Below are 15716 nucleotides of genomic sequence, written 5' to 3' on the forward strand. Positions count from 1 at the left end.
TTTCCATGGGGTGCAGTCCTTCTGCAGACACAGCCTACTCCAGTGTGGGTCCTCCACATGGTCACCAATTCTTCTAGGGGACATTCTCTAATGTGGGCTCCTCTCTCCAGGGCTCTGCAGGACACTGTCAGAAACTCAGAAACTTTTTCCAGCATGGGCTTCCTATTGGCCCACAGCCTCCTCTGAGGCATCAACCTGCTCCAGTTTGGGTCTCCTCCACAGACTGAGGTTTGCTCTCTGCATCCCTGTGGATCTCCATGGTCAGCAGAGATACAGCTGCTTCACCATGGGCTGCACCAGGGACTGCAGGGCAAGCTCTGCTCCTGCACCTGGAGCACCTCCTCCACTTCCTTCTCCACTAAGCTCGGTGTCTGCAGAGTTGTTTCTTTCACATATTTTCACCTCACTCTTCTCTGGTCTGAATTACAGCTGTGCAATAACTGTTTTTTCCCCCTTAAACATGTTACCACAGAGGCATTATCACTATTTCTGACTGGCTCAGCCTTTACCAGTAGAGGCACCTTCTTGGAGATGCCAGGGATTGGCTCTGTTAGACATGGAGGAAGCTTCCAACAGCTTCTCACAGAAGTCATCCCTGTAGCCCCACTGCTACCAAAATTTGGTTATGCAAATCCAATACATTACCCCTTTTTCCTGACTCCTCTGCCCTTTAAGAGTTTCCGTCTAAGTTGTGCTCTTTAAATTGCTTTGAACATGCTGCACTCCAGAACAATTTTACCATCTACTCTTCTTGCTTTCAGGAAGAGTAGATAATTAACAGGGTTAGATGTTAACAAGATTCCATGTGATTAAAATTTGTGGTGAGCAGAGAGTCCCAAATGGGACAAGTCCTGAATGGTCTTGAGAATGTAATTTTTCTCCCCTGTCATGAGATAATTTAAGTTGATTCAGATAGTGTGAAAAGGCAAAATCACAGTGGAAAAGTATTTAAATATATTATAAGATTTGGGGCAGCTTTCAGTTCAGCTCAGTTCAGACAATCAGTACAGGGTACTGCAAGAGCATCCGCTTGTGCATCTATCTCATCTCTTACAGACTTGCTATTTTACTATTTGTGGATATGATGAAAAGATGAACGCTGTCATTCACAAAATACTTAAGAAGATGGATGGAGATTTTTCATTCTGTACTGGTTGTAGGTTTTACTTTTTTTAGTATTTTTCCTCTTCTTCCTCTTGTTGGTTACTAGTTAGCTGTTAGAACTGGGTTAGGTTAGATGACTATTCACTATATATTTCAACACTTTTGCTTCCAATCTCAGTTTGGATCAGGGAGTATATATGTGCAAAATGGAAATTGGCTGACAAAAGGTAGGTCTTTTGATTTTCTTGTTTTCTTGAAAGTTTTTAGGGTTCAGTTTGGATTTGTTTCAAGTTATGGGCTAGGATTTGTGTTTATTTTTATTGCATGAAAATTTTATTGCATTTTTCTTGTTGATGTATGAATAAAAATAAAATGTGGAATGAGATATTATAAGAAAATATGCAACAATATAAACACAGTATATATAAAATTAAACATATACCAAAAATTTAAAGCGAATACTTTTGTCCTTATACTGGGCAAAAACCTTGTCAAATTTTAATATATATTTGCACTGATCTTTCATAATGTGAAGTTCAGTATTTCCCAAATAAAAGCAAAAAGCAGTAAATAAATATTAGCATAACAGGAAAATAAAAAAGCAGATAGTTAAAAATCTGATACAGGTTATATGCCATATGCATATCAAAAGGTTGGTTCATACGTTGTCTGAAACTCATTAAGAGAATTTATCTTTTCTTCACACTTAAGTTGGATTTCAAATTTACAACCATAATTTCAAGTTTTCATTGTATTCCATTGGTAACTTTAAATGATTTTATCTTACAATTTTAAATCTTTGTGCATAGGCACACTGTTTCCAAGTGGATTAAAACCATTGAACATCAATTAGATAGTTATCAAAACTTGAAACACAGAGGAAAATTCCAGAGGAGAAAGCAAAAGCACTGTTGTGCTAACATACACTAGAAAAGCTTGAACATGATCATCTTGATAAAGATTAGACAGATAACTTGAATTGTTGGAAAGCATGAGGTTTAATAAGTAAAGGAAATAAGTGTGATTAATATCTGTCATGGTTTGGAGAGGTGAATTATGTTTAACACATTTGTTAGGATTCTTTTATGATCTTGTCGCAACACAAATATCGATGGTAACTTCTGCAAACCATTTGAGATTTATGGTACTCTTCCATGAGATTTTGATCAAAAATTACTACAATAAAATAGATATAAACCTACCTTAAGTTCATTCACCATAGGGATTTTAACAGGAAATCTTCCTCCAAGAATGTGTTTCCAGTTAGATCCTTTGATCTAACTTTATCCTATTCTTAGCCCCATTATATGCACCTTCCACACTGATTTAAGAATATAAATATATAATTAATTACAGGTAATGTTTATTCATCACACTGAAATTGATGGCACAATGAATAAAATTAAGTATGTACCAGCTGAACTATATTCTTTGGTAATATAGATACAATTAGACAATATGATTGTAGTGGTTTAGATTCACCAATTTCAGTTTCTCAACCAACATACTAAATAGTGTGGTGGGTTTAGAGCTGGCTAATTAGTGCATTTACTCATTTTTTGCTGTGAGATATGGATTAGAAGAAGGGCAAAACAGGCTTAAAACTTAAAAAGTATAAAGAAACTTTATTAACAGGACTACAAGAATAGTAAACATCAGAATAAAACCTCCAGAACACCTTTCCTCTCCCTGCCCAACCGCTTTCCTTTCCCAGCTGACAAGGTAGAGACAAAACCTGGGATGTTAAAGCAGTACCAACTATACAATAGCATTTTATCACTTCTACTAGGGAGAGGAATTTTCTCTTGCCATGCCATGGAGGCTTTTCTAAATGAAACTTCTCCCGTGGCTTTTCATTTTTATGAATAGCAGCTTTTTGGGAAAAGTTTTGCCATCATGAAATTCCTCCCATTTTCACAGCCCTCCTAGAGGTGTGTCCATGGGCCATGAACTTATGGGGTATTATTTTAATGCTGAGTTGTTCAAAGGCAAATATTCTCTTCATCTGTCTCTGTGATCATCTCTGGGAACAGAGGTTTTCTTCTCCCCTCCCTGGGTGCAAAGAGTCTTTATCATTCTCATCTCTCTCTCTCTGTTCAAGCTTCTCATGGGATCACATCTGCTCCAACATCTGCTTGGCTTCATCAATGGATACCTCTGCTCACATCTACAGTTTGAGCATCTCCCCATACTCTCATGAATTAAAGGGGATGTTTTAGTATATCATTGTCTACCTTCATGGCCTTATCAAAAGAATATTTCAGCCCCATTAGGCATTTTTTCATTTTCCTTCTATCTGAGGATTTTCTTCTATCTTCTATCTAAGGCTTGACTCTTTCTTTACTGACCTTGGTGTTTTCATGTTGTGTTTTTACGTGTCGTCATAATTTTTCTCTCCCTGGAGAGAGGGACAGGGTCTGAAGGTCTCATCTGTGTAGTGGAAGGGTTAATATCTCGCCCAGTGGCCACAGCAGTCACAGTGTTGGATTTCAGGCCACGCTGGGCCCCTCCCTCTGCCTGGCAGCCGCTGCAAGGGGGCAGTCCTGGCTTGGCCGGGAGCTGTTGGTGCGGGCTGGGGGGGTTTAGTGACAATGAGATATCAGCAGCTGTGACCCGGCCCAGCCTGGGGGGGGCCACAGCCTCCATCCCCGGCCCCGGAGCTACTGGGGCCTGGCCGGGCCTCCCCCAGGCCACACAGGCTGTGGGGTAACAGGGCCGGAGACACCAGGGTTCTGCTACTGTCTGAGGCCAGAAGCAAAGAAAGAGAGTTTCCAGGCTTGTGGTTTTTAAAATGTGGATATCACAGAGGCAGATCTAATTTCTAAATGGTGCAAAATGTTGTCAATTCTCAGAACTAGCCAGCTATTGGTCTGTTCTAGGCACAGAGGAAGCTCCCAGGAGCTTCTCTCAGAGAAATCACTTCCTTGGATGGTTTCTTAATTCTTCCCCAAATACCAATCAATGCAAAACAAGCACAATGATCAAAACCCAAGTATCTTAAAAAAAATTATAAGCCGTCATTTTTGTGTACAGGGATAGTTATAAAAGTAAGTGAGATATTTTGTATTTATGTATATTAGTGTATGTGAGTAATCATCTTATAGATATTTAATGAAATAAGATGTAGTTAGCCCTGACAGCCTTTAGGAGTACAAAGAGGGGCTTGTCATGTGGAAAACAAGAGATAAAGATATTTTATTGTACATGACAGATAAGAAAATTACTAAAGGGTTCATGAAGGACCAACATCTGCAGTCTTGAAATGAGATTGCAAAATTAAAAAGAGAATTATAGGAGAAACTTTTAAAGTCTGGTGACAAAAAGAAAACGGTCTTAATGCTTTTGTTCAAATCTGTTTATTATTTCAAAGGGTTATATTTAGCCTTGATCAACAAATACATATATTGACATCCTTTTGGGTGGAAATTTCTTGAAGAAGTTTCTGACAATCAAGGGATGGAAGGCACAGTAATGAAAGACTTAGCAAGGTCTGGATAAGTTACTTTTTGGGAGATGGCACTAGCTACATTAAAAGCAGAAATCAACAATTATTTATCCACAGTAAGAAAGACTAGTCCAGAAGAAACCAGAATTTTGTTGGAACTTTTTAAACGCTTCAAGACCTAGATTATTTCTAAAATATAGTCTCAAGGTAAAATAGAAATTGTCAGTTATCTAGAAAATGTTGTGTAATGCACCTGAGTGATGTTAAGATTTTCAGGTCCCGATTGATTTTTATTCTGATGGTAAAATAAACACCACAAAACCCCATCATGCAATTTTGTGAAAACATTATAACATGAACTTTGAAAAATAATGAAAGAAGTACCTTAGAAGCATAAAGTACAACTTCAGAACCAAAATTGTACTGAGAACAAAAACCCTCCAGTCCATAAGTCTGGAAAGGAAGTAAGAATGGCATGCTCTAGGTTAGTAGTAAATTATATTTTGCAATGAGCAAGTGTTTTTGAACTTGAAATGTATTTTTGCTTCCTTGAAGGGTTCTCTTAATTTACAGCTTGTTGTTTGATAAAGCTATTTATACAAAAAGTCTTTGGTACTTACATATCCTGGCATTTTTATTTGACAGAAATAAATAACAACTGAAGTTTTTAAAATGGAAAATTGTTTGAGACAAGTAATATAAAAAATGCATTCACAGACTCTTACATTTTTTCCATCAATGCTTGTCCCTGGTAGTCTTAGAGAATAAAGAACAAGATCCTATTTGGAGCCCCTCAGAGGAGCAGTATGTAGTCCCACAGCATAGAAGGGTAGTGCAAGATGAGGCTGCCAACTCTACAGCAGCAGACAAAAGCCCATATACTTGTCTCTGAGACACTCATGAAGTGATTTGAATTGACAGGAAATCAATCAGGGTTAAATCTCCCTGATTTCATCAGTAAAATTCAACTAATTCAACACATCATCTTCCTTAAAAAAAAAAAAATACAGAAAAAATATTGTACTTGCATTAGCTGTAGCCTGAAACTGGGAAAAGTCCCTATAAAATGCAGGTGAGATTTTCCTCATGGAGCTTTGTCCCTCAGTTGTTGACTGTTCGAGTGCCACTCACTAAAAGAAGTGAGTCTGTACACCATTGAATTTAAGCAGTCTTTCACAGTTTTTCATCATTTCATGAATGAAAAGAGCAGCAATCACTGCCTTTGTTTTGGTCTATTAATACTGGCCTCACTGTTACACCTATTACTGTTCATATTGCTATTCCCTTTATGTTTTATTGTGAAACATTTTAATTTATCTGCAGAATCAGAAGCTTCACAGATGGCAATGACTCCCAAACCAGCCCCATGGTCAGAGCAAAGATCTGCAAGAAGACCTCTCTACCCTAACCTATTCCAGCTCCATTACAAAGCTAACAGCCCCTGCCTTCAGCAGTTGAGGATTCTCAGCAGTTTTTCATTGTGCTTTCTGAATAAGGAACTTAGTAGAGGATCCCAACACTAGACTTTCAATGGGTCATCCCTTCTGCTCTCACACTAGAGGATATAAAATTCAGTGAGTACTGATTACATGGTAGTACCATGGATCTCATGCACTGTAGCTGATGCTTCTTATATTTATCTGTGAAAAATTAATGATATGAAAACTTGCATGTTATCTGTTATTAGTGTTGCCATATTATGTTTCTGATTTTCCTTACTCTAATGTAAATTATTCTAGATTAAAATGTCTTTATATTTCATATATATCTTAAATATCAACTTTTCTTGCTATTGGTGTTAATTTTATACTCCCAACTGTTTTACTCATGCTCAGAGGTTTTCCTATGCTTGTTAAACCCTGCACACAGTGTACTGTGAGATCATGCCTAAAATTGTCTCCCATTTTTTGAATGTTGCCGTCATACAAGCTGAGAGATGTCATTAGTTCAGGAAAAATTCTCATTTCTTTAGAGACTAAATAATTAAGGATTAGATATCCCTGGTGGATTTTTAATGCCTCATATATATATTGTCATTGAAATTTCTCTGACTGCACTGGAGCCCACTCCTGATACGTTAGCCCACTCATATCAGCCCACTGATAGCCCACTCAGGTGGATATGTTCCCACTAATGGAAGCATGACAGGCTACTGCCAATGATATGGATATTTTCCTGTGGCTGTTCAGTCTGAACAAACACGATTTATAAGAATTTGGGAGGAAAGTGTTTCTTAGCTTGAGTATTTTTAGAGTGTAATTCTGTTGCTTAGGCAAAGGTGAGCAGTGAGTGACATGGTAGGTGCCCTGGGGTGCCCAAGACATCCATGTCAGTCTGGCCAAAGTATCACAGGGTTGACAAGCATCGTTAAGCAGGATACAATAGACCCCAAGTGGAATGCACTCTATGATACCAAAATCAACCATGAATATTTCCTGGCTTCATATAAAATATATAGGTTGGTTTAAAAATTTTTATCCTATTCTTTGTGGTTTTTTCCTACATCTTTTCCATTTTCATAAGGTCTCTATTTCTCTGTGCACAAAACTAAAGTCTTAAGTTTCACAAAAAATCAAAGCACCAAAGCCAACAAACTGGGCTTCTCCCAGCCCTACATAGGATGTTCAAGATTCCATAAATTTCAGAATCAAAGAAAGTATATCATGAAAGACATTTTCCTTTGAAAACCACAGAAGAATGTGCTATTACAGGTCTGAAGTTTTAGCTATTATGAACCTCTAGGTTTTTACAAGTCAACAGATGGCTACCAATACTTCATTTTTTTCAAAAAACCTGAATATAATTTCTTTTTGCAGGATTTCCATTACTATGCTCAAGTCTTTCTTCTATGAGCATTTTGGTCTTGTTAAAACCTAGCAGGTGATACTATAAAAGCTGTTCACAGATGATTTTAACACACTTTTTTATCCTGTTCTATTTTTTAGAGCAAATATTTTAAAGAGAACTTGTCTTGTACCAAAAGTTTTCTTTCGTGAACTTTCAAATCTTGTTAAAAATTAAGTTCTGAATTCTCTTAATCAGAAAGTATGTGCTGTCTTATATATTTTTTACTTAATATAAAGGAAAATGAATGAACCAGGCACAGTCTGGACTAGGCATTGTTTTGATGATATTTCATACATCATTTTGTACTTTCGTATATCACTTTGTACTTTCCAATATTATTTGTTCCTTCAAACATATTTTGTGCATTTTGGCAAGTAAAGGTTCAGGGTCATTCTGAAATTCTACTTTTCGGTTCTGCATAGCATGGAATTTATATAGTGAGTATTTCTGTCTTACTAATTGCAGTCATTTATTTTCAACATTTCTGTCTTGTAAAGCCTGGCTCAAATTTATTTCCAAGAGATAAAATGAAAGTTAGAAATATATTTTGATGTAGCATATCTGCATAAGATGGGAGCTGAATGTGTGCCTGTATTTTAAATCTCTGAATGCCTTCTTAATAAGGTAATTTGACAAGGTTTGTCTCTTGCTAATGGCTTCACCAGCCTAGCACAATGTGTCCTGGTCTTTGGCTTGATTATGAAGGTGCTTCTGCAATACAAATATGTGATAATAAAAGATACTCATCCTGCTGAACTTAACCTGTAACATCCCATAATGTAACATCTTTAGCAACAAAGCCAACCTCTTCAGCATTAAGTCAGTTCTTCCCCTCATTTGAACCTTCTTAAAATTCCACATGCAGGTTGCCATCTAAGTCATTACAAGGACATATCCCAGAGTTTTAGTCATTTGAATCAAAGCAAGGAAAGACGTGAAAGATTGATACTTGAATTGATGTATTTTTATTTACTAATCTTTTTAGTGCATTTAATTTATGTCAGATAAATCACTTGAATTCTTTTCAAAGATCAAGTGAGTAAAATGTCATAGCATTAAGCATAAGAATCCATTTTTTTGCTAAAGGTCTTGTCCCTTGGTACATGCCTGTAGAAGGTTCTTGGGGAAGAGCACACACATTACAGAGTTTCGTTATGTGATTTTTATAACATTCCAATCTTGTTTTTATCTGGATTCATTTTACACAAATGATGATTAGCTCTTTTATTTAAAACAAAGATTGCTGAGATTAGCAGCTGAAAAAGAAGCATCTGCATCTATGCAGCTGAAAATGTAATTGTTTTTTTCCAGTAATCACGATTGAAGTCACCAGGTGGTGCTATTACATAGTATTGCAAGACCTTCTGAAATTTCTTTGTTTTTTTGTTTTTTGTTTTGTTTTGTCTTTTTTTGGCGTTTTTTTTGTTTGTTTGTTTTTGCGGGTTTTTTTTTCCCCCAGGAAATGTCGAATAACACCTCTGCCTTACAGTTGAGAGAGGCTATAAGGGCACATTGTGACTTTTATTTTGGGAGTAGAAAGATTTTGTGGGAGGTGGGAATGGTTGGCTAAAGTTGCTGTTTTCCTCTAAAACGGGAGAGATTGCATTCTGACTGTGGTGGAGTTAGTTCCTGGTCTGAAATAATACATAACTTATGTGACATGGAACTTATTTTTTTTCCCCTTGAAACAAAAAAAACAAAATAAAGCTTGAAAGTACATCAAAAATTATGTTAGGAATTAAAAACAGACATCAGGAGGGATAACTATGCTATTATTTACATAGAGAATATTATTATGACTTTGAGGGAGTGTTATCTCTTCAAGAAAAAGTCTTCATGATTAGTTTCCATCTTCATTGGATGAAATTAGAGACAATAAACATTAGAGTAACTTTTAAATGAGGTGACATTGATTTAGATTTTTATCAGCAGAACCAGTGGAAATCCTACAAATGTAAGTTGAAAAAAATAAAAAGAGAGAAAGGTAAATAGTCATTACCTGCCAGTACGTGTGGTGGCATAATAGTGATAAAGAAAAATTCCTAAATGGGAAGGTAGCCATCTGGAGTTTAAGAGAATAATGATTCAATATGCTTCCAAAGATTCAGCAATTTTAATATAGAAAGTCTTGTTAGAGACCGAGACGCTTTTATTACCCTGTACATGGAGCGATGGCTTGCTTATCTCACCTCATTAGCATTTTAAGTAATAGGAAAGACAGTTGTGAAAGAGAATCTGATGAGGGGAGGAGGGGAAAAGCCTTCCTGGTAGCTATTGATATTTATTTATATAGTTCATGTAGGCATATGTGTCTATTTTTTTCCAGGATAGGCTTAAGTTTTGAAATGACTCCTGACAATAGTTTTCTTCCTTTGATGGTTTAACTAACCCATGATGTCTTTACAAATTCATTGTAATCACTTTTAACAATATCCAGAATTAGTGGTGTAGCTGCATGGTGATCAATATATAATAATATATTATATATAATAATACAATCAATAATATCCTCCTTTTCTGCAAGTTTTTAAGTATTTTTTCTAATGGCAGTGACTCTGGCAGGACAGAGAGAAACAGCTTACTTATATAAAGTCCTTTACTGGATATCTAAACAACAACTGAAATATCATTCAGTTAATCTTTAGAACAGACATTTATACATGCTTGAAATATAATTTCAAAATGCCTCAGAATTATTCTAAGTATGTAACAATTGTATGTAACATCAGAAAAAATAGGAACGTATATATTTTCTACTTTTCAGAATGGTGTTTTTGTGCTCTTTTTACTAAAAAGTTGTGATAAAGCTCCACCTTTAATACAATTTAGGACACAGGTATGTTCGATGGACTGGGATACTGGTCCAAGTAAAAGCTGTTCCTGAGAGAAATCACTTTTTTGTAAAAATTTTTCTGACCTAATAAACAATTTATCATATCAATAATAGTAAATAGAATTGGTATTTGCCATCTTTAACAATTTAATATTGTCTTTCATGTATACAGTGTTGAAGAAAATAATTCATGGATTGTATTTGTCTGTTACACTAGATAACTCACTAAAATGCATTTTTAATAGCTCATTAATCTCTTGATACTCTATTCTTCTCCATTAGAGTAATATCATATAATAAAACCAGTAGAAAAACACAGACTATTTTAAAGGCAGAAATCAGTAAGAGGCCATGTAAAAAAAAAAAAAAAAGATTTCAATGAGATCAAATCCTCAGCTTTTTTCTCTCCTCCAGTTTCTTCTGCCTGAGCATTTCTCGCTATTAATTGAATTTCTATACTGCCTTCCATTCTACTCTACTTCATTAATATGAAGAACTTCAAAACAGGCTCCTGGGTGCAATTCTCAAAGCTTTATAGAAGATATAAGAAGCCAAATAACATTGCTGAGTAACATTTATCTAACACTGAAATTTACTGTGCTGTTATTCTGCTAATATTGTTTGACCTTTTCTATTTCCACCCCTGCATTTAGATCATGAAAACTGAATCAGGTCTTTAGATCCTAGAGAATGTTTCTGTTTTAAGGATTAAGTCATTAGTTTATTTAAAAAAATAACTTATCACTAGTTTTTGAAATGCCATATTTTTTTTTAACTTTATGCTTGAGTTATATGGTGCAACACTTTTTTCTAAACCTTGATGATGTGTGACTCTGAAATCATATTCTACAAGGATTTTAATAAGGAGGAGGTTGGCAAAGTGAGAGTGTATTCCAACAAAAAGGAATGCCTGCTGAATAGTAGAACTGTTCTATTTATACATGTACTGTTTGAACACAGAAAATGTGAATTATTATAAATCCCCTTTACTTTTTTTTCTTTATTTTTATCTCTAGATAAATACAAACTTCAAGCTGTCACAAATATGTTTTTCAGCCTAAGAACATTTGGGAGACTTTTTCTGTTGGGAGGCACACCAAATCATTGGGGTTTGAGAAAATAAGGTTAAATATCAGAAGTCTTTTATAGAATAACTTGTGAGTCACTTGCAATTTCTCCCTACCCTAAAAGAACAAGCTAGGACTTGAGGTGACTTTTGTGCTTAAGGCACGACTAGAAAATATCCCTTCTAGAGACACCTAGAAGAAAGGAGGTGTTCCCTGAAAGAGGGATTTGGAAGATCTGCTTTTTCACTCTTGATATGCAAGATTTCCTCCTGAAGTGAGTGCAAGTTTGAAGTGTGTATAGAGTGAAAAAACAATAGCAAGGTTAAAAGAATGTCCAACTGAAAAACAATGAAAATTTGGGAAGCAGCGAAGGCAATAAGACCAGAGGCTAATGCTGTGGAAATGAAAATATATTTATGTGTAACCCCTATAGGAAGTAAGTAAACTTTACATGTGGTGAATTTTAGTATATTAATTCTCTAGTATATTAATTCTGTTCTCATTGTTAAAGATTTATTAATTCCTGCTTTTTGCTGAATCCCAAAACAGATTTTACTTTGTTCTTGAAAAATTCCCTCTCAATATTTTAAAAATTATTTTTAGAACAATTTCCCCTCCACCTGACTCAGCAATTTGTAATGAAAATTTTTCCAGTCACTTTATAATTTTTAGGAGTCTAATCCTGAAAAGGATATCCAAATATAAATAAATAAGATGAATACCATCCATGATTTTTTTCTACCTCTAAAGAATTTACTTTCTCTAATTATAGCTACAGCTACTATTAAGAGACATTTTCAGGAAATCAGAAATGGGTTAGTAGGACATGTAGAGTGTCTAGATGAAGAATGAAGATAATAAATTCAGATTAATACTGTTGGTAAAATCCCTAAATATACAAAGATGTTTGCTTTTCCATTTAGATGACATATACAGAAAGTAAGTGTCTTTCCACATATCAACCCAGAGTAGTTTTAATACACATTCCCTGGACCATGATGGCTGTCCCGTAATTTTCATTCTTTTTTCAAATTTGTGATATCCCAAATGAATCTCCCAGCTCCTGAGTCTCCTCCTTGCAACTGAATCCTGCTTCTGGAATGAGCCAGCCCACTTTCCTGAGACTTCTCACCTGCTGTAGTTCACATTTACAAAATGAGGGTCTCAGACAGAAGCTGAACCCAAAACTCTCAGAAATTCTCTTTCCTGATCAGTGTTTTGTCTCCTCTCTCTTAAAAGCTGCAGAGATGATCTGGTCTCTTTTGTAATAGGAATGGGGTGGGGGAAAAGTATTTTGAACCATGTTTTCTTAACATATAAGTGGGAATTGGAGTGCATATGCACAACTGCATTTAGCAATACATTTTAACACAACCTAACATGTTAATGTCACTTAAATCTGAAAATGTTCTAATAGAATTTTAGCTTCTAAGACCTCTGAAGTACATCTCTGCAACTGTAATTTTATGTATGTTTTTAATCTTCTTAATAGCTTTAAAATGAACACTTTCCTGATTATAAACTACGACACCTTTATGCATGTCTTTGGATTAAATAAGGTGATGTGGAGGTTTTTTTTGTAGTAGGAATCAGACATTTTCTGAAAGAATAAAATAACTTTTTTACTTTATAATCTCAGGTTATAATATAAGGTAGGATTTCCTTTTCTAGCATTGGGGGACACCAGCTCTGCACACATTTATTCATATTGCTGATTGTTTATCAAGGCTAGACTTTTCTGAGAATACCAAGAGATGGGAGTATCAGCTATGAAGTTAATCTCTGTTGAGATAATAACATCATTTAATTAGTCATATAAATACAGTTAGAAGAATATTCAATAACTGTTTTATATTAATAGAAAAAGAAAAGGTACTACTTGCTTATTGAATCACAATTTTATTCTGTATTAATTTCAGTTATGTGGAAAAAGTATGTTTAAAAAAAAACAGAAAAGAAAGGAAAAGTTCCCCATAGATTTAGCCTGAACTACTAAATAATAGATATTAGGCAATAAATACAATCCAAGAAAGTTAATTGATAATGGCTCACATTTATCAGCAGAAAAAGCACAACTAATTTCATAAGCATTAGAATCATACTACTAAGATATAAAGCTGTATACGGTAACATTTCTGAGCTAGGGAAAAAAATACTAAATAACAAATATTAAACTAAAAGAGAACCATAAAAAATGAGGTCAAGTAGTTATGATAACAAAACAGATGTCAGACAACAATATGCATCTTAGTAAACACCAATCAATTTATGTTCTTGATTCTACTTTCAAGGACATCACATCAAGAGCATCTCACAGAATAAACAACAGTCTCCTGAGAGTAGCCCTTTCCCTGGAGGGAATTGATATCTAAACCAGCAGAAGTACTTGTGAAAAATAAAATAATTTACCATACAAGCCAAAATTGGGCAAGGAGAAAAACTCAGAGTGATGACATTAGAAAATTAGTCAAATACCATAGCCTGAAATCTAGACTATAAATCTAAAGGTTTATGGGATGCTTCATCAGACTTATCCAGATAATTAGTAATTCAGGATCCAGTCTGAAGTATCTGTAGAAAAATTGTTTAGGGGTCAGACACTCCTGTAAATTTATGCATAACATATTAAATTAAATAGCTGTAATACAAGTTTTTGTTTGAAATGTTTTATTAGAATAAATATCTAGTTGCTATTCTTTCTTTCAAGCATATTTGAAATATGAAGATCTTTGAAATGTGAAGATCTTCAGAGAAATAAGGCCTTTTTCTTTTTTTTTCATCAAGTAGGGTGGCCTGTGTACTGAAGCACACAATCTGTTTCCTTGTTCTCGTAAGTAAATCATAACATGATGGGTGAAACAGCAGGTCTTCAATTCATAATTGCCATAGTGAAAATAATTCGTCATCTGAGCACAACTTCTATTAGGGAGCTCAAACTCCTTACTGCATTTGTTATCGCATTTTGAAGAAAAACCTAAGGAAATATATAGATGCCTTTGTCTCACTTCTGGCCATTTCCTTTGATTTTTATTAATGTTGATAAATTTGTACATCACATTTTTCAGAATTATTTAGTAGCCTTAAAAACAAGTTTCAGCTGACTTCTTCAGCTGAAAAGAGGAACTAAGTTTTATCTCCTTCAGACCTACTTTCACTCTGACTTTCATGAAAAAGATTTTTGGGGTATCATTTGACTGTAGAGACAAGATCAATTTATTAGGATATTATATGGATGTGGTTTTCTGAAGAGACCTTATAGCACTCTCCAGTGTTCTCAGGGGCTACAAGAGAGCTGGATAGGAAGAGGGGCATGTAGTGACAGGGAGAGGGGAAATGGCATAGAAATTACAGAGGGCAGGTTTACATCAGATATTAGGAAGAAATTCTTTACTAGGAGGGTAGTGAGGCCCTGGCACAGGTTTCCTAGAGAATTGTGGATACCTGTCAAGATCCGATTACTAAGGTTCTTAGAAATTCCTCTGCCCAAATTAAGGTGCAAACAAGACCATATGACAATAGTATGGGTTTTATTTGATATTAAATATGAAAGAGAATGAAATAAAAAATGACTGGGGGTGGGGACAGAAAGGGCTTGCCAGAGATAGAATAAGGAAAATATCATCACTCTGTGGGTCCCAACAATGCTCCATTGATCCTCTCCAGTTGGTCTGCTTGGTGGTGAAGGTCCCCCCAAAAAGCACAGAATCCAATGGGTTAATATATGCTCAGGCCAGGTAGGAAAATGCAGGCACCTCCCTGGGTGGGGGTGGAGTTTGCCATTGTCTCTTACAACAGATTCTGGGTTTGTTGCATCAGGTGCAGTCCGGTAGTACAAGGCCTCAGGAATGACTCTGGGGGTCACTTCTGGGGTGTTTGATGGATTAAGGCACCCCCTCAGCTGCCTCTCGTGTGAATGTCTCATGGATGTGGCCTTCCCAGGGTTGGGGGTTCCATACCCAGTTTGGGTAAGGGAAGACGGGTTTACTGTCCCTGAGCAGAGGTTACAACACACGGAAATTTCCTCCCCTCACCTCGGCTGGGGGGGAGATCTGTGCAAACCTGCTCCCAGCAAATGGGTCTGTGGGCTATGGCCTCCCCCACCCCAAAGCAAGCCAGAGATGATTCTTAGCAGGGTTTGGCTCACACTCTTCTCCTTGTTTACTTGTTTGTTTCAGGTGATTGAAGAATGGGTTTTCCCTTTATCTAATCTCAGCAGTTTGACTTTCAGTCCTAAATCCCAGTCAGGTATTTTCAGGGAGGCTTCTTTGGTTGTAGCTTCTTTATACAGTTTTTGTTAAAACGAACTAAACTTTATATCAATGTTTGAGGCATGAACTATTTCAGTCTCTGACAATGCCCTATCCCTGGGAGAGTTCAAGGCTGGGCTGGATGGGGCTCTGAGCAGCCTGGTCTGCTGGAA

The 15716-nt window shown here is 35.9% G+C and overlaps 1 long non-coding RNA gene across 1 annotated transcript; it reads left to right on the top strand.

Annotated features, from left to right (window-relative positions):
- The first annotated feature begins 3567 nt into the window (after positions 1-3567).
- Positions 3568-9371, top strand: LOC147653252 (uncharacterized). Its single transcript, XR_015287208.1, has 2 exons — positions 3568-4151; positions 5873-9371. It is a non-coding gene; the product is annotated as an uncharacterized LOC147653252 (long non-coding RNA).
- The last annotated feature ends 6345 nt before the right edge of the window (positions 9372-15716 follow it).

Source organism: Cyanistes caeruleus, chromosome 5, assembly GCF_971803275.1.
Source record: "Cyanistes caeruleus chromosome 5, bCyaCae1.hap1.1, whole genome shotgun sequence".
NCBI lineage: Eukaryota > Metazoa > Chordata > Aves > Passeriformes > Paridae > Cyanistes > Cyanistes caeruleus.